The following is a 27,693-nucleotide window of genomic DNA, read 5'->3' as shown; positions in this document are numbered from 1 at the left end:
TCTCATGTATAAGGTGTTGTGGGAGTGGTCGGGAGAGAGGTGTATTGTAGATCCATCAAACTCCACAGGACCCAAATTTCAGGCCTTACACATAATCTCTTCCTTTAGGGTAAAGTAATGGACCTGGCATTGTACATCACAAGGTCGGTGACTGCGGTCTCCCCCCATACTACTCTATGCACTCTGTCCAGTACATTAAGGGATGTAACCTCCCTGCCCAGGACCTGTTTGAGGATAGAGATGATAGTGGGTTTTAGATCAGTGCCTGAGTTTGCTTCTGGGACTTGAGATTCGAGAACCTCAATACGAACCCTATGGTCATCCTAGGTGGTAACCTGGGCGGATACAGTGGTCTCCATTGGTGAAACCTGGTGCTTTCAATTCTACATGAAGTGAGGCTTCCATCTTGGAATGCCCAGGATTCAAAATCTGCCCTAAAGGCAGAGAGAAGCAATGTCGTTGGGGATTGCGGCTGATCCGGCGGAGACCAGAGGAAGTAGCTCCACTGGAAATCTCCGATGGAAATGTGTAATGCCCCGTACACACGAGAGGACTTATGTCCGACAGACTTCCAAAGGAGTTCTGCCGGAGTTCCGACGGAGTTCTGACAGACTTTTCGGCCGAACGGACTTGGCCACACACGATCACACTAAACTCCGACGACTTCGAACGTGATGACGTACGACCCGACTCGAATAAGGAAGTTCATAGCCAGTAGCCAATAGCTGCCCTAGCGTCGGTTTTAGTCCGTCGGAGTAGCACACACACGAGCGAATTTTTCGAAGGGGACCGGGTCCGGCGGAGTTCCGTCGGGAAAATTTGAAGCATGCTTCATTTCTAAAGTCCGTCAGACTTTAGCGAAGCTAAAGTCCGTTGCAGCCCACACACGATCGGATAGTCTGACGGACTCAGTCCGTCGGAGTTTGGATGTCGAAAAGTCCGCTCGTGTGTACGGGGCATAAGAGTCCAGGGCTTACTACGCATGCACCAATGGTGTGTTGTTGCAAGAGGAAATCCGTGCCAACTGAGCATGCACCAAAGATGCCTCAGTGCGCCAACCCGCACCTGCACAGAAGACTTGATGGAAAAGGGCAGGAAAATGCCCAGGACGCGCACAGGAAGTAACATCAACCTGATAGAAAAAGGTGAGAAAATGCCCAGGAGGCGCACAGGAAGTGACCTCAAACTTCCCTATATAAGCCCAGCTCAGACACTGCTGGATTATCTTCAGTCTCCCCTTGTTTCTGTGCTGATGTGTGATCTATCTGAACCTGTTGTGACCTGGAAACCTATTTGACTACTTTTGATTGCTGCTTGCCATTGACCTCGGATTTGTACCTTAACCATTCTACTTCTTTGCCTCTTTTGTACTCAGCTGCCAGATTGCAACTGACCCCGGCTTGGAAACTTGACCATTCTTCTTCTGATTAACCCTTTTATGCTGCATTGCCCAACTGGACTTGACCTGGGCTCGGATCTCAGACTAAGGCTTGCACAGTGCTCCACACCCCTGGCACCCATGCCACTCGGTGTCCACCAAGTCTCTGTCTCCATCTCCAGAGGCTTCAAGGACCCGTGGTGCAAGGGAGGCCTCCCCACTACTTCGGTCTCACATCAGGTAAGTGGCCCTCATGACAAAATGTCATGGGGCATAGCTGACTGGGTGACAGGGGCTGGAGGGGCCATCAGAGGAGCCGAGAGCTCACCTGTAGTGTCCTCATACACAGAGAAGTCCATTGGATCCTGGGGAGGAGTTTTAGGTTTGCCTAGGGTTCGACTGGCCGCCAGCTTATCCTTTCCCATGTGGAAGTCTAGCAAGGATGTACAGAGGAGGTAGCACTATATTGTACCTTGCTGCAGCTCAGCGGAGTCAGCAGGGTGAGATCTTGAAAATGACATAGAGATTTCAGGTGTAGGTAACGGGGAATACAGCTTGTTAATTTCGGGAGAGCGCAGAACTCAGCAGTCCATGTCTTCAGCCGTCCATCGTTGGTCAAGAAGTATGGTATTTAGTAGGGGGCAGCTCCAGAGCTAGGACTGCTTACCCTGCTAGCCTGCTAGTCTCCTCCACTATAGACTGAGACGGAGACCTGCTGCAATACTATGTTGGGGCAGAAAACTTTCAATCTATCAGGCTGTCTGTCTATCCCCGGCAGGAACTGTGTATCCTGTGGACAGAGGATTTGCCTTGAGGGGTAGATGCTCTGGGCCTATGTATGCGCATAATTGTATGTAGAGGTAGGGCTTGCAGTTAGGTATGTCATGTATATGCTGTAAATACTGAAAAAGATAATATTTTAGATTTTTTATACATATTTATTTGTATATATGTCCCTCATGCAAGTTTGTTCCCCTTTTCCCTTCCAATTTATTTTATGGGATGCCTTTGCTCCTGGGGCCTGGAGCTGTTTTTTCTAAATTCCCCCAGCCAAGGGACTGGCTGGATTTTAGTGGGGGTGAGTGTAGCACCCTCTAATTAGGTAGGTGCTAGTGGTTAGATTTTTCTTTAGAGTAGGAAAATGTAGGCAGGTCTAGCTAATGGCTAGGCCTGTTTGTTTTCATTCTGGAGTGGGAGTGGCTCAGGGCAGGGCTGGGCGAATCACAGGTAGAATCACTTTCGCCTCCCTCTTTTTTCTAGAATGTACTAGAAAGAGAGTAGGAGAGGAGAGGTGGAGCTGCCTGGGGTATTCTGAAGAGCCTTGGCCAATCTCCAACTTGGATTGGCAGGGTACAGGCCTCCTTAATTACCCAGGGTCAGCCCAGCTGAGGAGGAGTTGTCGGGTGGAAAAGTTGGAGTGAGAGAGTGTGGAGGCTGTCAAGGCTCACGGGGAGCTCCCCAGTCTTGGGGGGGGGAGGCAGGGTGACTTTGGACCTGAGCTCACGTGCAGCCAAAAGGAGAAGATATCCTGGAGGAGAGGAAAATGAGAGAGCAAGGAGAGGACAGCGAGAGTACTGCTAAGAGACTCCAGGGAGGACAACTGGCCACAGCCATGGGGGCTGGTGAGTGAAGCACAGTCAGGAGGACTGGAGAGGCACGCCTAATAGAACTGTGAGTTTGCAGTTTGAATTGGGTGCAGAACCAGAAGAGTGGACTGTGGGAAGGGCAGTGGAAAGAGCCAAGAGGGCTGGCAGAGCCTGAAGAGGGTTCACTGGGATCGGTAGCCATGTTAAGGACAGCTAGTACCAGAACTATTTCTACATCATAGGGTCCCAAGGCCCCTGCCTGCAAAAGGAAATTCCCTGAGGCCTGGTTGAGTTAGAGTCAGGCCTAACCATGTGGTGCTAGCTGGTCCGGGAATCTGCAGCAAGTGCTGAAGGAATAAGGAAAAGAGGTCTTAAGCAAGATTTGTGCTGGGGAGAAGACTGGAGTGTATATACAGGAGTGTATATAGTAGTCCCAAGCAAGTTATACTGAATCTTTCTGGGCATCCTATAAATTCCCTTTCCCATCCAAGTTCAATTCCATCAATAAAAAACAAAAAAACAAAGCTTATGGACTGTTCTGTCTCTGAGGGTCTTAGAGATGAATGCCGGGTTGTGCAGGGTGACAGGTGAACCACAATATTTAGCAACCCCTACAGGGGCATGTATACAAATATTTTCTTATCTATTGTAACTCTTCTGACTGAGAAAAAACAGCTTCTTGAATATATTTTGGATAAGCTGAAGTTAATCTTGCACAGTAGGACTGCAAAGAGAATAGTTCAATGAGGGGCACAGGATTCACAGACATTTGATCTTATACTGCTGCCTATAGGAGGCTTTTGTCACTGGTAAAAAAAAAAGAAAAACATCACCAGCCTGGTATACTTCCGACACTCCCAAGATTCCCAAGCTTTTTGCTGATATCTTGGAATACGTGTCAAACATAAGACTTTAGAGATGTATCCAGCCCGCCAGACCATTTCACGTGGCCCTCACGCCCCTCCTGCAGCTGTGGCACCCTCCTCTTTTCCTTCCCAACCTTGTCTTAGCAATCAACAGCAGAGACGAGGGCAGAATTTCAATGCCAGATCCTGCTCTTCTCCATGCAGCTGCGTAGAGGCTCATCTCTGCTTTTCCCCACCCTCCATTCCATCTCAGCAGCTGGCAGCAGGGAGGAAGACAGAACTCCTCCTACAGATCCCACGCGTCTCTGTAAATCTGCATCACTCCCTCATCTCTGCCTTCTCTGGTCTCAGCATTCAGTTGACTCCAGCCCTCCTCTGGTCCTCCTCCAGACCCTGCACTTTTTCCCAGCTTCTTCCCAGCAGCAGCATAAGGTAAGGGGGTGAGCTGTGATGTAAGGTAGGGTGGGGACTTCTGATAGTGGGGTGCTCTGGACATCTAGTCTTTCAGATAAAATAAGCCCTTTGAGGGCAAACATAATGCTGATGTGACCTGCAATGAAATTGAATTTGAATTTAACACCCCTGTCTTGGAAGAATGGATGCCTTTTCTCTACTGAGAAAACTTTAACCATTTTAATTTTTATTTTTTTCAAGATAATTTTTTTCTTTGATCAAGACATACTTGCTTGAGTTAGTTTCTTCATGCAGCTCTTGTATCCTCAGCATGAGTTTAGCTGGTAGGATCCCATCACTACAGTAAGTGTTTGGAGATTATTTCAACAGCAATTTTTCCCTGGCATGGCCCTGCTTTACAGCTGTGGTGTTAGTATGTCAAACATTAGTGGAAAGAACTAAGATTGATAAAAGGAGATCCAGCTTCCATCCACACTGATCGCCTATTTGTAGGGTGCTTAGAGTGTATACCTTCTGCCCTGATCTACTGCATACACAGGTTGGTGGACATCACCTGTAACATTTCCTAAATGAGTCTCCTATCAGTCAACATGGGTACAATTCTTTGGTTAAAATGCCTTTCGAGGGTCACAATTCTAAAAGCTAGGAAGTCCACGTCTCAGAAGTTCTACGATCACAAATGGAAGAAATAATTCACTTGTACAAAAAAAGACATTTTCACCCCAGTAAATATTCTGTGGGACATACCTTTTCAAATACTGGACCTAGACAGGCAATTTAACCCACGAAGGGTCAACTCTCAACAATTGTGATCTTGTTCCAGAGGCCATCACGTTCTTTAATTACGCCTTTTGTACAGAGTGTATCTCATGTGGTTCCCCCTATACATTTACTGGTTACTTCATGGGATTTGAATTTGTTTCTTTCTGCACTTTGAAAACTGCCATTTGAATCTATGAAGGATATTCCCCTTTCTACACTTACTCAGAAGGTTGCTTCCTTGTCACCATAATCTCCGTGAGGCATGTTTCTGAACCTGGCTTGAGGCCTAGAGCCTCTTCCCTTCCTAAGGTGGTTTCAGCCTTTCACTTCAACCAGGAAATTGTCCTGCCATTTATCTGGTTCTAGTACATAAGAAGAAGATTACCCTTTGTTGTATGGATTTAGTTCATGCTATGTGAGTCTATTTCACAGCTACTACTTTCATTAGGAAGATGGGCTCTCTCTTTGTCATTGCATATGGTCACTGCAAAGGGGAACCATCTCCTCGTTCCACCCTTTCTGGGGGGCGCAGACAGATAATTTTTTTCAAGCCTATGGCCTTAACTATCTGATCCCAACCTTTCCTGTCAACTCACACTAGATCTGGGCATTTGGCATCAGGCAGCTGTTTCCCAGATTTGCAAGGCTGCCACCTGGTCCTTTTTTCGCACAATCTCTAAGGTTTACCAGGTAGATATGCATGCCTCATTTGATGCCTGCTTTGAGCGAAAGCTCCTTAAAGTAGCTCTCTGAGCTGCAGGCAGCCCCCATTTTTTTTTGTTTTTTTTAATGGACCTATAAGCCCCCCTGTGTGTTTAAAATGTAGTCCAGCCCTCTGAGTTAGGTTGGGTTCACACTGGTGAACACAGCGGCTCACAGTAGGAGTTTGGTGCGTCTCCATTTACCGATTCAGGTCCGATTTCAGCCTAAATTTTGGGCTGAATTTGGACTTGAAATGGACCAAAAGACGCACAGGACTCATGTGCAATTCGCACTGGAGCTGCTACAGACATGTGTGAACCGGCTCCATAGAGATCCGGTCACAATCTCCTGCCATCCAATTTGTAACAGTGTGAACCCAGCCTTAGACTGCTTTTGTAGGTCCCAAATATCTCTGAAGCTGGGTTCAGTCTAGCTTTAGACTGCTTTTGGAGGTCCTAAGTATCTCTGAAGCTGGGTTCGCACTATTGCAAATTGGATGTGGTTTCCCCGCATCCAATTCGCATAGCAGGAAATTGTGACCGGCTCTCTATGTTCATACATATCTCCGGAGCAAATTGCACAGGAGTTCTGTGTCTTTTGGTCCGTTTCAGGTCTGAATTCAGCCAAAAATTCAGGCTGAAATTAGACCTGAACCGGTGCTGTGAGTCGCTCCGTGCTCTAATGTGAACCCAGTCTTAATTTTGTGTCCATCAATGAACATAAAAGAAAATAGGATTTCTGAACTCACTTTCAAATGCTTTCCTTGGAGTTCTTTGAGGGAAAGAAGTCTGACACCTCTGTGTTTATGGTCTTGCTTATGGAATTGCAGTAGGTGGCAGTATAACCTCAAATGTCTCTGAATCCTGTGTCCCTCACTGAATTCCAAGAAAATTATTTTATGGTGAGCACACAATATTTCATTTTTTTTTCTTTGGTGGTAGAGCAATATGTGAACCATGTAATACTTTGTTTAGGTCTTTGGAAAGTTTAACAAATATTCCGAAGGTCAAAGGGAAGTTAAGCAGAAAGAGAATACTTTACCAACCCGTGGTGTGAGCATAGTTGTGGAGAGCCCAGTCATCTTTTTTAGTAATCCGGTGCCTCTAGAATACAACTGCTTTTGATGGTAGAACATCCACTGCAGGTTACTTGCTGCACCTACGCATGAAAAATGTCAGTACTAAATTGTTTCTCTAAGCCCTTGTACACACGGTCGGACATTCCACACACAGTTGGATTATCCGACAACATGGTCCGATCGGACATTCTCCGTCGGAATGTCCGATCGGACCATGTTGTCGGATAATCCAACTGTGTGTGGGCTCCATCGGACTGTTTCAGTCGGAATATCCGACAGACAAAGTTTTAGAGCTGGGCTATAAAACTTTCCGACAACATGATCCGATCGGACTTTGTCCGATTGTGTGTAGAGAATTCCGATTGGACAAAGTGCCACGCATGCTCAGATCAAATTCCTAGACCAAAGCTATTGGCTACTAGCCTGAACGTAGTCCCATCGTAACAAAATAACGTCATCACGTTACGTACGATCGGATTTTCCGACAACTTTGTCCGACCGTGTGTATGCAACACAAGTTTCGGACAAGATCCGACGGATTTTGTTGTCGGAATGTCCGACCATGTGTACAAGGGCATACTCATCAATCAGATTTAAACCTGCCTTTACTGTTTGAAGCAAAGATAATGTACACTCCTGCCAACCCTGTTTAGAGAAATGTGTGTTTATATACAGTGCCTTGAAAAAGTATTCATACCCCTTAAAATGTTCCACATTTTGTCATGTTACAACCAAAAATGTAAACGTATTGTAGCGGTACCCCCGTAAGGGCTGCTAATAGACTCTGTGCCCCACTGATTACCTCGACTCTGCAAATACTCTCTTACCTCTGACTCCCTGGGTTCCGTCATCTCACCAGCTGTAGTAGTAAATAGAGACTCACACAGTATTATAGAAACAGTTCAAATATGTTTACTGTATCATCAAAACACAAGATACATATATATCTCAACTTTGTTAGTTAGTAAGAAGCACTCCGCACACACCGCTATTTTATCTAAACTTCACAGAAACTATCACAGAAACACAATATATTGGTGCAAAGTTCCCTTGATTGTAAATTAACTCAGATATTAAACCAATCACAGAAACCTACGTGAACAGGTTAACAGGAGAGTAGACAACTGACACTATATCTTATGTGTCAGATTTCTCCCTTCTGCCATCCTCAATGAGCTATGAGTTTCGAGTTTGAATCAAACATTACCTGTTTGCCTGTTCACCGAACAGCGAACAATTTGGGGTGTTTGCGGCAAATTTGAAAAGCCGCGGAACACCCTGTACAAGTCTATGGGAGAAATCTAAAATGCTAATTTTAAAGGCTAATATGCAAGCTATTGTCATAAAAAGTGTTTGGGGACCTGGGTCCTGCCCCAGGAGACATGTATCAGTGCAAAAAAAAGTTTTAAAAACTGACGTTTTTTCGGGAGCAGTGATTTTAATAATGCTTAAAATGAAACAATAAAAGTGTAATATTCCTTTAAATATCGTACCTGGGGGGTGTCTATAGTATGCCTGTGAAGGGGCGCATGTTTTCCGTGCTTAGAACTGTCCCTACACAAAGTGTCATTTCTGCAGGACAAAAAAGTCATTTAAAATCACTCGCGGCTATAATGAATTATCGGCTCCCCTTAATACAGAGAACAGTCATTGAAAGTCATTGAAAAAAAAAGTGGGGTTCCCCCAAACTGAATTACCAGGCCCTTCAGGTCTGGTATGGATATTAAGGGGAACTCCACGTCAATTTTTTTTTTTTTAAATGACCCTTTGGGTCTGGTATGGATTTTAAGGGGAACTTCACGCCAAATTTTTTTAAAAAAATGGCGTGGAGTTCCCCCTAAAAATCCACACCAGACCCTTTATCCGCAACCTAGCAGGCCGTAGGAAAAGAGGGGGGGACGAGAGAGCGCCCCCCCTCCTGAACCGTACCAGGCCACATGCCCTCAATATTTGGAGGATGCTTTGGGGTCCCCCCAAAGCATCTTGTCCCCATGTTGATGAGGAAAAGGGCCTCATCCCCACAACCCTAGCCGGTGGTTGTGAGGGTCTGCGGGCAGGGGGCTTATCAGAATCTGGAAGCCCCCTTTAACAAAGGGACCCCCATATCCCGCCCCCCCCCCCCCCCCCGTTTGAAATGGTAAGGGATGCCCCTACCATTTCACAAAGAAAGTGGAAAAAATAGTTAAAAAAGACACACACATCATTGCAAAAGTCCCTTATTAAAAATAAAAAAAATAAAAAAAAGATTCCAGCGGTGGTAATCCACTCTTGCTATCCAGCGACGGATGATCATCTCTGGGGTCCAGCGATGGCTGATCTGATCCAGCGATGGGTGATCTCTCCCTCCAGCGCAGCGCATCCATCCTCTGTCTCCATCTGAGACACTGTGGGAATCCCGGCAGCCTGACACTTCTTATCTGAGGAGTTACCTGTGTGTAACTTAATGTCAGTATAAATACAGCTATTCTGTGAAGCCCTCAGAGGTCCACCTGTGTGTAATTTAACCCTCAGAGGTTTGTTAGATAAACTCAGTGAACAAAGAGCATCGTGAAGGCCAAGGAACACACCAGACAGGTCAGGGATAAAATTGTGGAGAAGTTTAAAGCAGGGTTAGGTTATAAAAATATCCCAATCTTTGAACATCTCATGGAGCACTGTTCAATCCATCATTGGAAAATGGAAAGAGTATGGTACAACTGCCAACCTACCAAGACATGGCCGTCCACCTAAACTGACAGGCTGGGCAAGGAGAGCATTATTCAGAGAAGCAGGCAAGAGGCCCATGGTAACTCTGGAGGAGCTGCAGAGATCCACAGCTCAGGTGGGAGAATCTGTTCAAAGGACAACTATTAGTCGCGCACTCCACAAATCTGGCCTTTATGGAAGAGTGGCAAGAAGAAAGCCATAAGAAGTCCCATTTGAAGTTTGCAAGAAGCCGTGTGTGGGACACAGCAAACATGTGGAAGAAGGTGCTCTGGTCAGATGAGACTAAAATTTAACTTTTTGGCCTAAAAGAGATACGCTTTTAACACTAACACTGCACATCACCCTGAACACACCATCCCCACCGTGAAACATGGTGGTGGCAGCATCATGTTGTTGGGATGCTTTTCTTTAGCAGGGACAGGGAAGCTGGTAAGAGTTGATGGGAAAATGGATAGAGCCAATCTTAGAAAAATATACTGTTATGCCCCATACACACGATCAAATTTTCCAATAACAAATGTTGGATGTGAGCTTATTGGCTGAAAGTCCGACTGTATGTATGCTCCATCGAACATTTGTTATGGGGCTTTCTGCCAACAAATGTTGGCTATCAGGTCCTTAAAGTTTCCGCCAACAAAACTTTCTTGTCAGAATTTCCGATCATGTGTACACAAGTCCAATGCACAAAAGTTCACGCATGCTCGGAATCAAGCAGAAGGAGCTGCACTGGCTATTGAACTTCCTTTTTCTCGGCTCATCATACGTCTTGTACGTCACCACATTCCCACTTTCATAATTGTTGGCCAACATTTGTGTGACCGTGTGTATGCAAGACAAGTTGGAGCCAACAACCTTCGAACAAAATTCCACGGTTTTGTTGTGGGAAAATCAGATCGTGTGTACAGGGCATAAGAGTCTGCAAAAGACTTGAGACTGGGGCAGAGGTTCACCTTCCAGCAGGACAACGACCCTAAACATACAACCAGAGCTACAAAGGAATGATTAAGATGAAAAAAAATTTGAAAACCATTTATCATTTTCCTTCCACTTCACAATTATGTGCCACTTTGTGTTGATCTATCACATAAAATCCCAATAAAATACATTTATATTTTTGGTTGTAACATGACTAAATGTGCAACACGTCAAAGGGTATGAATACTTTTTCCAGGCACTGTATGCAGTAGTATGCAGAGCTCAAAATTAGATCAATATTATACATTTTTTACTGGCAGCTTTTGCTGCATAACATTAATAGATTTCAGACTGCTTTTATTGGTTTCCTGGAATTGCTCTATAAAGAGACCCTGTAACAGTGGGGGCCTGTCCATTAAGGGCGCATGGGCGCCGCCCCCCCGTACCATCACCGCCCCCCCCCCCCATACAAGTGTCTGGCCCCTTTCAGGACACCGGTGCATTGATTCCAATGCGGAGGGGCTGTTTTTTTTTAAGTACGGATTAGAGCAAGAGGCTCTAATAGGCTTCAATATAGGGTGGGATTGGGTCACAGAGAGTGTGCGCTCCGATCCCACCCAGGTGTGTTACAACAGCGAATGAATATTGTTGTAACACTGATCCTCCTCCTGGTCAATCAGGAAGCTGGTTTTGACACTGGTCACACGATTAGCTGAAAGTACAGGTGATCATATTGGAAGCCTAGGAGGAGGAGGGGAGGAGCTGGAAGCTGCCATGGAGGAGAGGACACGGAGCCATTGCACCATGGTGCCTGTTGCCTGCCACCCACCGCCATCTATGGTGTAAGTGCCGGACCGACCAGCAAACAGCAGGGGGTGATTGTTTGGATGTTTTCCGCCCCCTCCCCCACAAAAAAAAACGACCAGCCGCCACTGCCCTGTAGGCATAACAAATCTGTTGCAGGTGTAAAGGCAAAGCTTTGGATTGTCCTGATAATGTTAGACCTTGCCCTGCCCTTCTTGTCTACGCATTCCTATTAGCCATTAAGGCAGTCTATCACAGAGATGGGCAAATAGGAATGTGTAGGGGCAAAAGGTGGCAGCAAGATTTGACACTTCCTTCAATTAATAGTGCTTTGCCTTTCAGAATAATCTGGGATTTGCTCATCAGGACAACATGTTGATGGTGTATGCAGACTCTTTATATCTGAAGCATTTTTTTGCTTTTTTTTTTTTCATTTATTTTTTGCTTGCTGACAGAGTATCTTAAAGTAAACTAAGGATTAGTAAGATTGCTTACATAGTTCTCCTACTCATTTTGCCACTCCGTTTTGTTTGTTTTCACCATGCTGAATGTACACAGGAATAGTATAAGCTTTTAGTAAAGTGAAGGACAAGTTATTGGTCATAAAAAGTGCTAATATCACCTGGAGGCACGCAATTATTTGGTATTGATGCACTTAAGAGGAAAAATGTTGATTTTTAACATGTAAAATGCATTGCCCAGCCATAGCTCACCACTGATTATTTTTTTCCCTAACACCTGACATAAACTTTTATTATATTTTATGTTTTGCAGAGTTTGCTAAAAAAAATAAAGTAGGAGAGAAGTACACTCAGAGAGAATAGGAAGCAATGGTAATGGGGACTACATATTAAAGCTGAACTCCAACTCCAGACACACAGTTAAGGCGTTACTAAACCCACAACAGTAAAATAATTCTGTATATGCAGCATAGCAAGCTTGTTATACTCACTGTGGAACCTAAGGAGTTAATCCTCTGCATTGTGTATAAAGGCTGTATGATCCTGTCTTCTCTGATTCTCCCCTTTTTCCACAGTCCCCAGTCCATCGGCTGATAGAACGGAGCATTGGGGTCACTCTGCACATGCTCAGTTTGGTGTGTATTGCTAGAGAGTTTTTTTTTTTGTTACTTGGGAGTGTGCATGTGATCAGCACAGGGCCAATCAGCACTGTCCAGACAGAAAGTCAGGGGTCATGCATCCTCATAAAACAGTCAGAGTAGAATGAAAACTCCTCCTACAAGCTTTTACCAGACACTGATAGAAGTCACAAGACTGCTATATACCGCCGATGAGAAAAGGTATTTAGCAGTCTGTATTTACTAAAAAAAATTGCATTTCCATATTCTCTGTACTGTGGGAGACCACATATAGTGAATGCAGGGTCCTGGGTTTGGTAACACTTTAAAGCTGAACTCCAAGCAAACATAAGATACTCAAATGAATGCACCCATGCAATCATTAACACATAGGGGGTTATTTACGAAAGACAAATCCACTTTGCACTGCAAGTGCACTTGGAAATACAGTCACTCTAAATCTAAGGGGTAGATCTGAAATGAGGGGAAGCTCTACTGATTTTATCATCCAATCATGTGCAAGCTAAAATGCTGTTTTTTATTTTCCTTGCATGTCCCCCTCGGATCTACAGCGACTTTACTTCCAAGTGCACTTTCAGTGCAAAGTGGATTTTCCTTTAGTAAATAACCCCCATAATGTTTTTTTTTTTTTTTTTTTTAATGCAAGCATTGTAAGTACCTGAATATGACCTGGTATCAGACTCTTGCAGCCCCTGTACAGCAGAGATTAGAGAGCGGAGTGAAAAGCAGCAGAAAGAGCCAATCAGTTGCAGTGCTGCAGTGCAAGGAGCATATTGATAGAGTGCAGAGTAGAGAGATGAGCTTATCCATTTGCTATTATCTTTTCTTTTTTACTTTCCAATTATAGGGTAGAGGTGGTAAGAAAAACCTGTAGGTGAAATTGAAACTACAACAGAGAAAGATCAGGTCCCCTCCTTTGCCAGACAGAACTGTACCTTAAACACATGCACTCAGTTCTAAAATATCTAAGGAGTCCAAACTAGAGAGTGGGCATAGTTGTGTGCAGCCTATTGCATTAGGGGATGCACCCCAAAGTTGAAACACGTGTGTGTGTGTGTGTATGTGTGTGTGTGTGTGTCTGTGTGTGTGTGTGTCTGTGTGTGTGTGTGTGCGCATATGACAGTGGACGGTGTCAGTAGAGCAATGGACAATGTCAGTAGGGCAGAAATTGATGTCAGTAGCTTATTTAATTATTTTTTTTATTATTACTTTTTTACAATTTGTTTTTTTATTATTTTTTTGAATTTTTTTACAATATTTTTTTTTTAGAAATCAACTGGGGGACCTTGGGGAAATACCAGGGGTATATTAGACCGCTGATGTCTCACTTGTGAGACAGAGAAAGGGAACTGAGGGCAGAGATTCCCCAGTCCCTTTCTCTGCAACCAAGCCACAGGGGGAATCTGCACAGTACAGGGTGATTAGGGTGTGCCCAGGCACACCTGGCACACCCTGTGCGCACGTCTATGAGAGTGGGAATTTTTTAATGGTGCTGCAAGGGGTAGGCCTAAAAAGAAAAAAAAAAACAGAGCATAGACAAATGTCCCTAAAAAGGTACCATTCCTGTTTTGAATATACATTAAAGTTGATTTTTTTCCTCCTGTGTAAGTCTTGTGTATAACTTGAAATAATATATAAAATGTATTATGTGAAACAATAACATTCTTTTCTATATTATATGTGAAGAATTGTTTTTTTTTTTCTGTGTGCAGTTATGCACATTACGGAATTCGGGTCACTCTTTTCCAGCCTGTGAATCATGATATTGCCAAAAGAGGGCACTATAAGGTAACAAACCACATTAAAGCTCAGACTGCTCTCTTTCCACCTAAAATGTGCTGCCCACTTTTAGTGTATATTAAAGCTGCATTTATCTTTGTTAGTGAAAATAAAATTACATTCGGTCCAAATACAATAATGTTTCCCTTTAATTAACAAATACAGGTACAAGATACATTTGTGAACCTTTTCTATCTTTTCAAACACAGCTCCTACTGTGTTGTCTCATCTTGTGCAGAACACACCTACAGCGCCTTGAAAAAGTATTCATAATCACACCCCTTGAATTTTTCCACATTTTGTCATGTTACAACCAAAAACGTAAACATATTTTTTGGGGGGGTTTTATGTGATAGACCAACACAAAGTGGCACATAATTGTGAAGTGGAAGGAAAATGATAAATGGTTTTCCAATTTTTTTACAAATAAATGTCCAAAAACTGTGGCGTGCATTTATATTCAGCCCCATTTACTCTGATACCCCTAACTAAAAATTTGTGGAACCAATTGCCTTCAGAAGTCACCTAACTAGTAAATAGAGTCCTGTGTGTAACTTAATCTCAGTATAAATATAGCTGTTCTGTGAAGCCCTCAGAGGTTTGTTAGAGAACCTTAATGAACAAACAGCATTGTGAAGGCCAAGGAACACACCAGACAGGTCGGAGGCAAAGTTGTGGCGAAGTTTAAAGCAGGGTTAGGTTATAAAAAAATATCCCAAGCTTTGAACATCCCACAGAGCACTGTTCAATCCATCATCCAAAAATGGAAAGAATATGGCACAACTGTAAACCTACCAAGACATGGCCATCCACCTAAACTGACAGGCTGGACAAAAATGTTACTTTTTGGCCTAAAAGCAAAACACTATTTGTGGTGGCAGCAACTAACACTGCGCATCACCCTGAACATACAATTCCCACCATGAAACATGGTGGTGGCAGCATTATGTTGTGGGGATGCTTTTCTTCATCAGGGACAGGGAAGCTGGTCAGAGTTGATGGGAAGATGGATGGAGCCAAATACAGGGCAATCTTAAAAGAAAACCTATATGAGTCTGCAAAAATACGAGACCGAGGTGGAGGTTCACCTTCCAGCAGGACGACCCTAAACATACAGCCAGAGCTACAATGGAATGATTTAGATCAAAGCATATTCATGTGTTAGAATGCCCCAGTCAAAGTCCAGACCTAAATTCAATTGAGAATCTGTGGCATGTCACTCTCTAGATGTGCAAAGCTGGTAGAGACATTCCCAAAAAGACTTGCAGCTGTAATTGCAGCGAATGGTGGTTCTACAAAGTATTGACTCAGGGGGGCTGAATACAAATGCATGCCAAACTTTTCACATATTTGTAAATTAGTAAAAAAAAATTAAAACCATTCATCATTTCCTTTCCACTTCACAATTATGTGCCACTTTGTGTTGGTCTATCACATAAAATCTCAATAAAATACAATGTTTTTGGTTGTAACATTACAAAATGTGGACCACTAGGACATGACAATGAGTTCACTGTACTCCAATGGCCTCCACAATCACCAGATCTTAATCCAATAGAGCACCTTTGGGATATGGTGGAATGGGAGATTCGCATTATGGATGTGCAGCCAACAAATCTGCAACAACTGCGTCATGCTATCATATCAATATGGACCAAAATCTCTGAGGAATGTTTCCAACACCTTGGGGAATCTATGCCACGAAGAATGAAGGCAAAAAGGGGTCCAACTCGGTACTAGCAAGGTGTATCTAATAAAGTAGACAGTTAGAGCATGCAATATCAGTCACACACAAGGATGACAAAGTGTAAAAGAGCCCTTAATCTAAGTCAGATTTATAAATAAAGACAGTCCTATTTAACAAACAATAGTTTTTGCCAGAGCTTAGTGAATGTGGTAAAATGTATTTACCAAAAAAAGTGTGGAGATATTTTTCTTTTTTTAGAAGCCCAGTGTGATATATGGCACCAGCCCAGTGCCCCAAGGCCGTCATCTCCAACGAAACGCATTAGGTGTGGCTTCTAACGTGACGCATTACCCTTGCCCGTCGAAGTCCGGCCGGTGTCCATACAGCCTGCTACTTTGGATATTTGCTGTATTCCTGTTGTAATTTTTCTTATTTATAATTGTGGATTGCACTATTGGTAACCTTTTTAATAAAGTTAGTGCTTTACTATTTCATGATGAGCTTTTTTTTTATCACCTTTTATTCTACCGGCTGTCTTTTACTGTGGCATAGGTGATCCAATGCGGGGTGGTCGGATTGAGCCGGGAGACTGTAATTGAAGGATTCATGCTCGTTTCATAAATTTTGACCATTTATGATTTATCGTCTTGGCAGTTTGGTAAGAGGCTTTTGTACCGGTGATTGGTGGTGGCAGCACTTATTTTTCACTGGAGAGTGGAAGACAACTAGACAAGAGCACAAAAAAACAATATTTGCTTGTACATAATTGGATGATGAAAGTCAGCAAAGCTCCGCATCATTTGCTAAGCTCTGGGGAAAATGACCTTGCAAAGTGAGAAGCTTATTTGCCTTTGGTAGTTCAACCCTACTGTATCCACTATAAGAGCCAAATCACACTAGCCTTCTTATAAGGGGAAAAAACTCGTTATGCAGCCACTTCAACTCGTTTTATCGGCTTCTCCGCGGCCATCCCTAATGTGAGGTGTAGCTGTGTCACTGCTCCTTCATTAGCAATCAGAATTCTGCAGTGTGCAAGATTGATAAGAAAACATTGGTGGATGGTTATTCCTGTTAAAGGATGTTCTAGCAGTTTCTAAATACAAGGGTTCATACACTTTACTCAACTGTAAACGCTTAATCAAAGAATTAGGGGGGCAATTGTTAGACATGGGCGCCGTCAATAAATTTGTTTTGTTCTGTTCCGTTACGGTTCGTATTAAAATTAATTCGTACTTCGTATTTCCTATCCGAAATTCAATTTCAATTAGTTCTAAATATGAATTGTCATTAGGTTCGTTAACATGTACGAACGCTCGTTACGATGAATTTAAAGGCAAAAATATACCTCAATATGACAGTCGATGCTGATGGAAGTTTGGTTTTTATCCGAAATTCCGTTGAAGAATTTCCTATCCGAAATACGAATTTTCGTTAGATGAGGGGCTCCCGCCATCCCTGTGCTGTGCTTACTTCCTACTTCGGATTCGTAAACAAAAGTTTGTATTTCATACAAAATTCAGACGCATGGCAATTTTTTTTTTCGGATCCTCCTGAACGTACGAATTTAGGGAAATTCGTACGAATTTGAGACGAATGGCACATGTCTAGCAATTGTTAGTTTGCTATTAGTTTAGGCAGATTATCTATTGTTTCGCATGTCAAACCACACTTTAATAGGCACACATTCCAGAATCTATGGCATTCCTAAGGGCGCATAAAATTTTTGGTTGTAGCCACACATTAGAAAAAAGAAACAAGTTGGCATCCAATGTACAATAACCGCAGTATACAACACAAACAACACTTAACTTTACAAATAGCTTCACGTAAAGTACATCTAAAGCCAAAACTTGCTTTTTTCACATTGGACAGCGTAAGAGGGGATTAAACCCCAGTCTGTTTTTCTATTTCTAGCCCATCAGGAGAATTCTTTTGGAAATCCTCTCTGAGTCACCAGAACAGGTTTTCCCACTAAAAGATTTCTCATATTTTCCTATTGTGTGACAACTTAAATCACTGGAATCGCCCCTCACTTTTCGTCCTGGTAACAGTGGTCACCACAACAAAAAGACAGTGAACCTCCCCAGCAAGGCACAGACTGCTATAAAAACCTGACAAATTAGCCAATTCCTGACTACTTTATCTTCTAAACTGCCATTATATCTGGGGAATTTTGCTAAAGGTACCAGGAGCATTTAGGTTCCCATGAAGATCTGTTCAGTCTGGATGTCACACCACTTTGCTCAAACTCAATCTATCCAAAACAACCATCAACCCGACCCGCATTCCAACGTGATAGGTGTAGTCCTGGACTCTGACCTCTCCATTCGGCCCCACATCCAATCACTGTCCAAAACTTGCCGTCTTAACCTCCGCAACAGCTCCAAAATACGCCCCTTCTATAGAGCTAACAGTTTGCGCGGCGTTGTATAATAATAATTTCTTTCTTTCTTTCTTTCTTCTCCATCATCTGTTTTGTATATATCTAGGACATTTTGGAAAATAATTGAGGTTCCTCTGGGTGTAAATGGTAGGGTCAAAAATCAGTGTATACAATATCAATCCTTTGGAGTGAGTTGGAACAGGAGGATGTGTGTTTCTGAAATCTATAGCAATGTGATGTTACCTACTCAGCAAGGACCAAAATCCCTAAGGAATATTTCCAGCATCTTGGCAAATCTATGCTGTAAATAATTTTAGCCTTCCTAAAGGCTAATGGGTTCCTACTTGGCAGTAGATAGGTGTATTATACAATAATGTGGCAAAATTACACTTAATATTTTTCACATGTGCTGAATATACATTGAATTGATCATTCTTTGAAGAGCCTACAGATGGTGGTACAACTATACCTAATGTAGCGGCAGTTCAAAATCATTATTGGAGCCCCTAACTGTTCAGCCTTCATCATAAAGGCACTAAGACCAGTACCATTCTGTAACTGTAACAAACTCAGAAAAGTACTTTCAATGCCATTTGGCTGCATTATATACACATTCATTTTATTTAAAATGGTTTTGTGGGTGGCTGGATAAAGTATTATGTAGCCAGGAAGTACTGAGACCCCTCGGCTGCTGGGTTTCATGGTAGACCAAAGGTTTCTTATGAATAATAAAATAACTCCTTTTTTAAAAAGTGACCACCATGTATTCAAAAATAAAATGAATCTATTTGGGACAGAAACACTGAAGGTGCCATTGCTGGTTTGTATTTGGAAGGGTATGCTTCATGGCTATAATTCTTCATTTGGTTCACTATATCACCAGTCATTGGCCTGGTTCAAGCAGATTTAGCTGAAGGGTCCTAACACGTGATATGCACATTTCAGGCCAGTCCCTCACAAATCAGTAAAGGAAGGATAAATATGACCGCATGGAGCATATCTTTTCAAACATATCAGCAGTGACAACTCCCGTGTTTTTGTCAGGTCTACTTTTGGGAACATTTTGGGCTCACTTACAGGATCGTGAGCTGTAGGTTACAAAGCAGTATTAAAAAGAGTTAATCGCAGAAGTGACTCAAGCTCATGGATATGTGTTCTTCTTGGAAGAAAAATAAAAGGCGTTCAGAAAAACGACATACATTAATAGCAGTCAACAAATTTTAATGAGTCTATTTTAATGAGTATTTAACAATGGTTTTGTAGAAATATTATTCATTTTGGCAAAGTAGAAAATTCCAGGAAGCCTACATGACATATACAGCGTATGATGTTGGCACTAAGCTTCTTCCTATGAAGTTGACTCCACTCCACGCACTTCATAGGCATTTATTCAACCACTACTGGTGGAATTCTGGCAGACTCTGAACTGACTGGATAATCTTGTCTGCTCTATAGATGACAGAGTCTACAAAGTCAAAGAGCCAATTAGGTTATTTACTGCCCAGTTAGCAGTGGGTAAAAATGAAACCAAGAGATAAAACTTTCTTTTTGGATCACACACAGAGCTGGCAGCAAGATAAACCACAGTGTTGCGGGTTAATCCTGTTTATTCAAGGCTGAGGCCAAAACCTTAATCACCAAGTTACCCTGATTAGATCATGCTATAGAAAAGACTGCTGCTCAGCATACATTGAAAGACACTTCTATATAGATTTCCATAACCCTTCCAATGTGTACGTGGGCAACTGTGCATATCACAGTATGTAAAATATATTTCTTTTAGGAGCTTGTTGTCACAAACTAGTAATGTTAACTGACATCTTTGTATGTAGATCTAGGTTCTAATAAAAAGCCTTTCTTTATTTTGGATATGGTAGAGATATGTTGCCCTCTAATTCCTCCTGTAAGGAATTGTATCGTAAACTGTACTGTCTGCCCTCATGTTGTAAAGCGCTGTGCAAACTGTTGGTGCTATATAAATCCTGTATAATAATAATAAAAATAGGTTAGAACCCTTGTCAGTTTTTTTTGTCACCTCTGGGGAGATTCACTTTCTAATTTTCACTAGAACTGAAAGTAATGCCGCGTACACACGGACTAGGTGCGACGGTCTTCCCGACAGATTTTCGTCGGCGTTCCCACGGACTTTCCGAACGAGTGGACTTGGCCACACACAAGCATACCAAAGTCTTTGAACGTGATAACGTACGACCGGACTAGAATAAGGAAGTACATAGCCAGTAGCCAATAGCTGCCCTAGTGCCGGTTTTCGTCCATCGGACTAGCATACAGACGAAATGACTTTTCGACCGGACTCGAGTCTGTTGGAAAGATTTAAAATGTGTTTTATTTCTAGGTTCGTCTGACTTTTGGGGAAAAAAAGTCCGCTGGAGCACATACTTGATCGTAATATCCGACGGATTCATTCCATCAGACCTAGTCCGTCGAAAAGTCTGGTCGTGTGGTCCATCTGGTCGTGTGGTCCATCAGACCTAGTCCGTCGAAAAGTCTGGTCATGTGGTCCATCTGGTCGTGTGGTCCATCAGACCTAGTCCGTCGAAAAGTCTGGTCGTGCGTACGAGGCATAAGGGAAATCCAAAATCCTGAGCAATCACTAGAAAGGTGAGAATAATTCTTTCAACAGGGAAACTCGTTCCATTAACAACTGTCTAAGATGGTATTTCCCTCACTTTGGAGAGTTTTCTTTCACTTCATGCTGTGTCCACAGAACAGAAAGTGAAGGAAAGTTGTATAAAACAGCAAAAGGTAAAAAAATAAAAAAATAAAATAATAAAAAAAAGGATTTTACAATGCATTAAAAAAAAATCCAAGTCGATATGAGCCTACCTTGCTGCCCATTTTTGTTTCACACCCTGGAGCAGTCACTGTCCACCAGATATGGTTATGCTTCTGTTAAATAATAACAGTATTTCACTATTTGAGCATTGGTTTTAGCCTTATATAAATATTCTTCCCTTTGAATGGACCCCTGTAGAGTTACAGTGGTGTGAAAAAGTGTTTGCCCCCTTCCTCATTTCCTGTTCCTTTGCATGTTTGTCACACTTAAGTGTTTCGGAACATCAAACCAATTTAAACAATAGTCAAGGACAACACAAGTAAACACAAAATGCAATTTGTAAATGAAGGTGTTTATTATTAAAGGTGAAAAAAAATCCAAACCATCATGGCCCTGTGTGAAAAAGTGATTGCCCCCCTTGTTAAAACATACTATAACTGTGGTTGTCCACACCTGAGTTCAATTTCTCTAGCCACACCCAGGCCTGATTATTGCCACACCTGTTCACAATCAAGGCATCACTTAAATAGGAGCTGCTTGACACAGTAAGGTCCACCAGAAGATCCTTAAAAGCTACACATCATGCCGAGACCCAAAGAAATTCAGGAACAATTGAGAAAGAAAGTAATTGAGATCTATCAGTCTGGAAAGGGTTATAAAGCCATTTCCAAAGCTTTGGGAATCCAGCGAACCACAGTGAGAGCCATTATCCACAAATTGCGAAGACATGGAACAGTGGTGAACCTTCCCAGGAGTGGCCGGCCGCCCAAAATTACCCCAAGAGCGCAGCGACGATTCATCCAAGAGGTCACAAAAGACCCCACAACAACGTCCAAGGAACTGCAGGCCTCACTTGCCTCAGTTAAGGTCAGCGTTCATGCCTCCACCATCAGGAAAAGACTGGGCAAAAATGGCCTGCATGGCAGAGTTCCAAGGAGAAAACCACTGCTGAGCAAAAAGAACATCAAAGCTCGTCTCAATTTCTCCACAACACATCTTGATGATCCCCAAGACTTTTGGGACAACATTCTGTGGACCGATGAGACAAAAGTGGAACTCTTTGGAAGGTGTGTGTCCAAGTATATCTGGCGTAGAAGGAACACTGCATTTCATAAAAAGAACATTATACCAACAGTAAAATATGGTGGTTGTAGTGTGATGGTCTGGGGCTGTTTTGCTGCTTCAGGACCTGGAAGACTTGCCGTGATAAAAGGAACTATGAATTCTGCTGTCTACCAAGAGATCCTGAAGGAGAATGTCCGACCATCTGTTCGTGTACTCAAGCTGAAACAAACTTGGGTTCTGCAGCAGGACAATGATCCTAAACACACCAGCAAGTCCACCACCGAATGGCTGAAGAAAAACAAAATGAAGACTTTGGAGTGGCCTAGCCAAAGTCCTGACCTGAATCCTATTGAGATGTTGTGGTATGACCTTAAAATGGCCGTTCATGCTCGAAAACCCTCTAATGTAACTGAATTAGGACAATTCTGCAAAGATGAGTGGGCCAAAATTCCTCCAGGACGCTGTAAAAGCCTCATTGCACGTTATCGCAAATGCTTGGTTGCAGTTGTTGCTGCTAAGGGTGGCCCAACCAGTTATTAGGTTTAGGGGGCAATCACTTTTTCACACAGGGCCATGATGGTTTGGATTTTTTTTCACCTTTAATAATAAACACCTTCATTTACAAATTGCATTTTGTGTTTACTTGTGTTGTCCTTGACTATTGTTTAAATTGGTTTGATGTTCCGAAACACTTAAGTGTGACAAACATGCAAAGGAACAGGAAATGAGGAAGGGGGCAAACACTTTTTCACACCACTGTATTAACTCCTATCATCATTTACTGGGAAGATAACATAGCAAAACTTCACTTTTTGAGTTCAGTTCCATTTTAAGACATATTAACCACTTACAGGCCGGACCATTTTGCTGATCAAAGACCAGACCACTTTTTGCGATTTGGCGCTGCGTCGCTTTAACTGACAATTGCGCAGTTGTGCGACGTGGCTCCCAAACAAAATTGACATCCTTTTTTTCCCTACAAATAGAGCTTTCTTTTGGTGGTATTTGATCACCCCTGCGGTTTTTATTTTTTGCGCTATAAACAAAAATATAGCGACAATTTTGAAAAAAAAACGCATAATTTTTTACTTTTTGTCATAATAAATATCCCCCAAAGATATATAAAAAAAACTTTTTTTCCCCTCAGTTTAGGCCAATACGTATTCTTCTACATATTTTTGGTAAAAAAAAAAAGCAATAAGCAATTATTGATTGGTTTGCGCAAAAGTTATAGCGTTTACAAAATAGGGATAGTTTATGGCATTTTTATTAATAATTTTTTATTATCTTTTTTTTACTAGTAATGGCGGCGATCAGCAATTTTTATTGTGACTGCGACATTGCGGCGGACACATTGGACATTTTTGACACATTTTTGGGACCATTGTCATTTATACAGTAATCACTGATATATAAATGCAGTGATTCCTGTGTAAATGGCACTGGCAGTGAAGGGGTTAACCAGTGGGTGGCAGTGTAGGGGTTAAGTGTTCCTAGGGGTGTGTTACTAACTGTGTGGAGGCTGGGCTTTCATTTAGTGAACTCTGATCTCTGCTCCAATCACATGGAGCAGAGATCAGCATCACTAGTTGCTAGGCAGAATGGGGAAATGCTGTTTACAACAGCATTTCTCCATTCAGCCGCCCCGTGAGACGATCGCGGGTATGCCCGCGGCGATCCAGTCCGCGGGACCCGCAACCGGACTCACGGGGGTCCCGACCGGCAGAGTGGCGTTGAATATTGGACGTACATGTACGCCAATATGCCTGCCCATGCCATTCTGCCAACGTACATCGGCGTGCGTCGGTCGGGAACTGGTTAATAAATCTCATGGTTCATATTTAAAGTGGATCTGAACTAAAAAAAAAAAAAAAAAAAAGTACTTCTATGCTAAGGGGAACATTTAGATTTGTTATTTGTGCCTAAACAGTACCCTGAAAAATGTACACCTTGTCTGGAGTGTTTGAAAAATAGCAGAGCACTTCCTGGTATTTAGGTTTGCCTAGGCACGCTTGTGCCTACAGCCTCATAGCTGTATATCTGTGTAAGATCTAAGGCACTGGCCTTCTGACTGCTAGTTTCAGTAGATTTGGATTGAGATATAATGTTGTATCATTACTGTGTTGCTCACTATTTTCCTTGCTAAGAGCTCTATCATGAGGAAGCAAAGTCCTGTCTCTATGAAGATGGCCACCTTCACACAAAGACAATGTGTAGAACAAAGCATTGGAAAATCAGCAATGAGGAAAGATCAGCTGCAGGCAATACTAGCGACTGGACCTTGCCCTTGACTTTGCCCTTCCTTGGCAATTTAGCACAGCTTTCCCTTTAAAGAAGATCTATCATTAAAAGTTTTATTGTACAGTTCTTTCCCCTACGGGATAAAGTACCTGCAGCACTTTGTCCCATGTTTATAAATGTTTTCTAACTCTAGATTTGAGGTTGGACCTCACACACTTTCCTCCTGCCTCAGGCCGATCTGACAACAGCTATGAAGTAGATGGCTGTTTCATAGGTGCAGCTTGTCTTGGCTGTGAGCACTTTCCCGAGACAAGCAATAGTAAGGAGGAATGCATAGACTGACATGTTCCCCCCTTTCTCTGCATTCTTCTTACCATTGTTTGGGTAACATACCTAGTGATGAAGCCCAAAGTGTAGAGGAAGGCCATTCTTAGCTCTGGCGCAGGAGCCCTGGTAGTGTAACAGTGAACACCAGAGCACAGAGTGGCATGAGTGCCTGATAAGACTTCTGCTGGAGAGTGCTGATGTGCGTCTGGATACGCAGGAGCAACTAGCTGGTAGCTGCTGGCAGAAGAGCAGGAACTGATGACAGGCATAACTATGGCTGGATCGGGTGCAGGGAGGAGATTAAAGGCAAGGTTGAACAGTCCAAGTCAGTAACCAGCAGGCAGATCAGACACAGGTGGCAGGCAGAAGAGTAGTCAGAAGTCTGGCTGGGCACAGTAATAACATGGCAGATGAACAGAAGGATAAGGCAGAAGCGTAGCTCAGGGGTGAGCCAAGGTTCGGTGCAGGCAGAGTTCAGGCAAAGTCAGGAGCAGATCGGGTTGGCAATGAGTGAGCAATACAGGAACAAATGTACAGATGCTTTAGGGATGTAATAGACCAAATGGCACTGACACAAGGCACTAGTGCAGTTTAAATAGCCCGCCTGGTGCCAATGTGTACTCGCACCTGTGTGCATGAACGTGACCGTGCACCCGCTAAACGACCACAAACAGGGCTTACAGGAACCATGCGCCTGTGCACATGCATGTGTCTTCCCTGACAGCTTGTCTCAGGAATGTGCTCACAGCTGAGACAAGCTGCTCCTATAAATCAGACGTCTCCTTCATAGCTGTTGTTGGATTGGCCACAGCAGGAGGAGAGGGAGGCAGGTTGGTACTCATAACTAGGGTTATAAAGCACATGACTAAGTACTAGATGTGGGGACAGAACTGTAAATATATACAATAGACATTCCTTAAGGCAACACTTATTACAAACATCTTAAAGTCCCATAAATATAAATATGGTTGGTAAAGTTACAAATACCCAATGTACAAATGGGGTAAGAAAACATATGCTAGACCATGATCAGGAGTTATTTTATGTTATAGGCTGATTTGATTTTTGTGACGGTGGAGGATGATTTAGGTAAACCCTGCAGCTGGTTGCCTGGACTGTTTTACAGAACTGGGTAGCAATCACTTCACACAATTCACAATACTGTCAAAGCAGTGACGCAAATTATGCCTTTTTCTGCTTAACTGTCTCATTTCCCTCAATTGTTTAACAAAATTCTCATCAGTGTGAAAAGAGTACTCGTGACATATCTAGTCAGTATATGTACAAAATACACCATGTCAATAATAGTATCTGAAATATGCATTTGTCAACCACACACATTACACTCTAAGCGATTGGCTTGGTTCATATATTAAGACAACTGTTGTAGATAGCAGGCTAGGAAATTCTGATAGTTTACAGGCAGAAAAATATGCCTATGCTAATTTGCATTTGATAAGGTTTGACAAGACATCAAACTAGAAAATACAAAGACAACCGTGCTTGTAACTATTGTCCAAATGCATTGACGATGTTCTGTGCACCCATTTATTTAGATTTGTGTCAAATTCTCACTATTACCATAAATTACTTATTATTATTATTATTATTATTATTATAATACAGGATTTATATAGCGCCAACAGTTTGTGCAGCACTTAACAAAATGAAGGCAGATATTACAGTTGCATTACAATTTGGTACAAGAGGAATCAGAGGGCCCTGCTCGCTAGAGCTTACAATCTAAGAGGGAGGGTCAATTGATACAAAAGGTAATAGCTGTGGGGGGGTGAGCTGATGGGGAAAGTAAAAACAGTGTATTAGTTAGAAGCAGGATAAGCTTCTTTAAAGAGAAGGGTTTTCAGCGATCGTCAAGAGATCGCCAAGAGTATAAAGGTTCGGTGGGCACTACAAAAACGTTTTATTGACTTCCTCTGTAGTAGTTGGGTTAAACAAGAGTTTTGATTGTACAGGAGGACAAAGAGTGTAAAGTGAGTGAGATATCTGTAGAGTGGAGGAGATCTCGAGGCGAATTGTCTCAATCTTATTTTTGAGGTGATTGAGACTTGTGGCCTCAATACTGGACAAATCATTGTAAGTGCAAGGCCGCTTTAATGCTCCAACAGGCTTGGGACAGTAATAAAATCAGCAGGCCTCTCTATAAATAGAAGGACCATTATTATCCCAGAAGAAGCATATTTGAAGATTATAAAAAGCATAGCACAAATTAGTACTGCTACATATGTACAGGAACATGGGGAGGAAAGACTGTCTTTTAACGAGGGTTCCAGAACTTCATGTCTGGGACCAGTGGATATAGGAAAATAATGTAATTTCTTAGTGCTAACAAATTTATATACAGTACCAGATCCCTAAAATACAGTAGTTGTTTTTTTCTGAATTCTTAAAAGAAAGCTATTTTGGCCCTACTTCTCCTATGGATCACAGGAGTGCACTTTGTCCTGCACTCCTGTGACCCTTTTTCAGTTGACAGTGGGCTAAAACCCGTTGTCAAGTCACTCAGCTAGGATCAGTGCTGCAGCCATTCAGGTCAGTATGATTGTTTCTTTCTTTTTCTATTCCTGTATTTCTCCTTTAATGTAAGGTTATGTTCCTGGTGCTGATTTAAAAGAATAAATAAATCATTAAACTTAAAGCAGAGCTCCACTCAAAAAGTGGAAGCTCTGCTTATCTGCCTCCCCCCCCCTTCGGTGCCACATTTGGCACCTTTCGGTGGGAAGGGGGAACGGGTACCTGTTTTTGACAGGTACCTGCTCTCACTTCCGAATGATCTCACCTCCTTCCTCTGCCTCAAGGCCATTCAAAAAGCGGAGCGCGCTTCGCCCATGCTCAGTAGGGAACCGACTGTGAAACTGCAAGGCTTCACTGCCAGTTTCCCTTACAAGCATTGGTGGTGGCAGCACCAGAGAGCCGATGGAAAAATCGGCTGGGGTGCTGACATTGTGGGATCCCTGGACAGGTAAGTGTCCTAATATTAAAAGTCAGCAGCTACAGTATTTGTAGCTGCTGACTTTTATTTTTTTCTGAAGAAGGCTGGACCTCCTCTTTAGGCTTTAAATTACTAGAAGCAGTGCCTAGGCATA

Source organism: Lithobates pipiens, unplaced genomic scaffold, assembly GCF_037356315.1.
Source record: "Lithobates pipiens isolate NorthernLeopardFrog02 unplaced genomic scaffold, aLitPip1_a1.2 Scaffold_19, whole genome shotgun sequence".
In the NCBI taxonomy this organism is placed as follows: domain Eukaryota; kingdom Metazoa; phylum Chordata; class Amphibia; order Anura; family Ranidae; genus Lithobates; species Lithobates pipiens.
Note: the sequence above shows the minus strand (reverse complement) of the source record.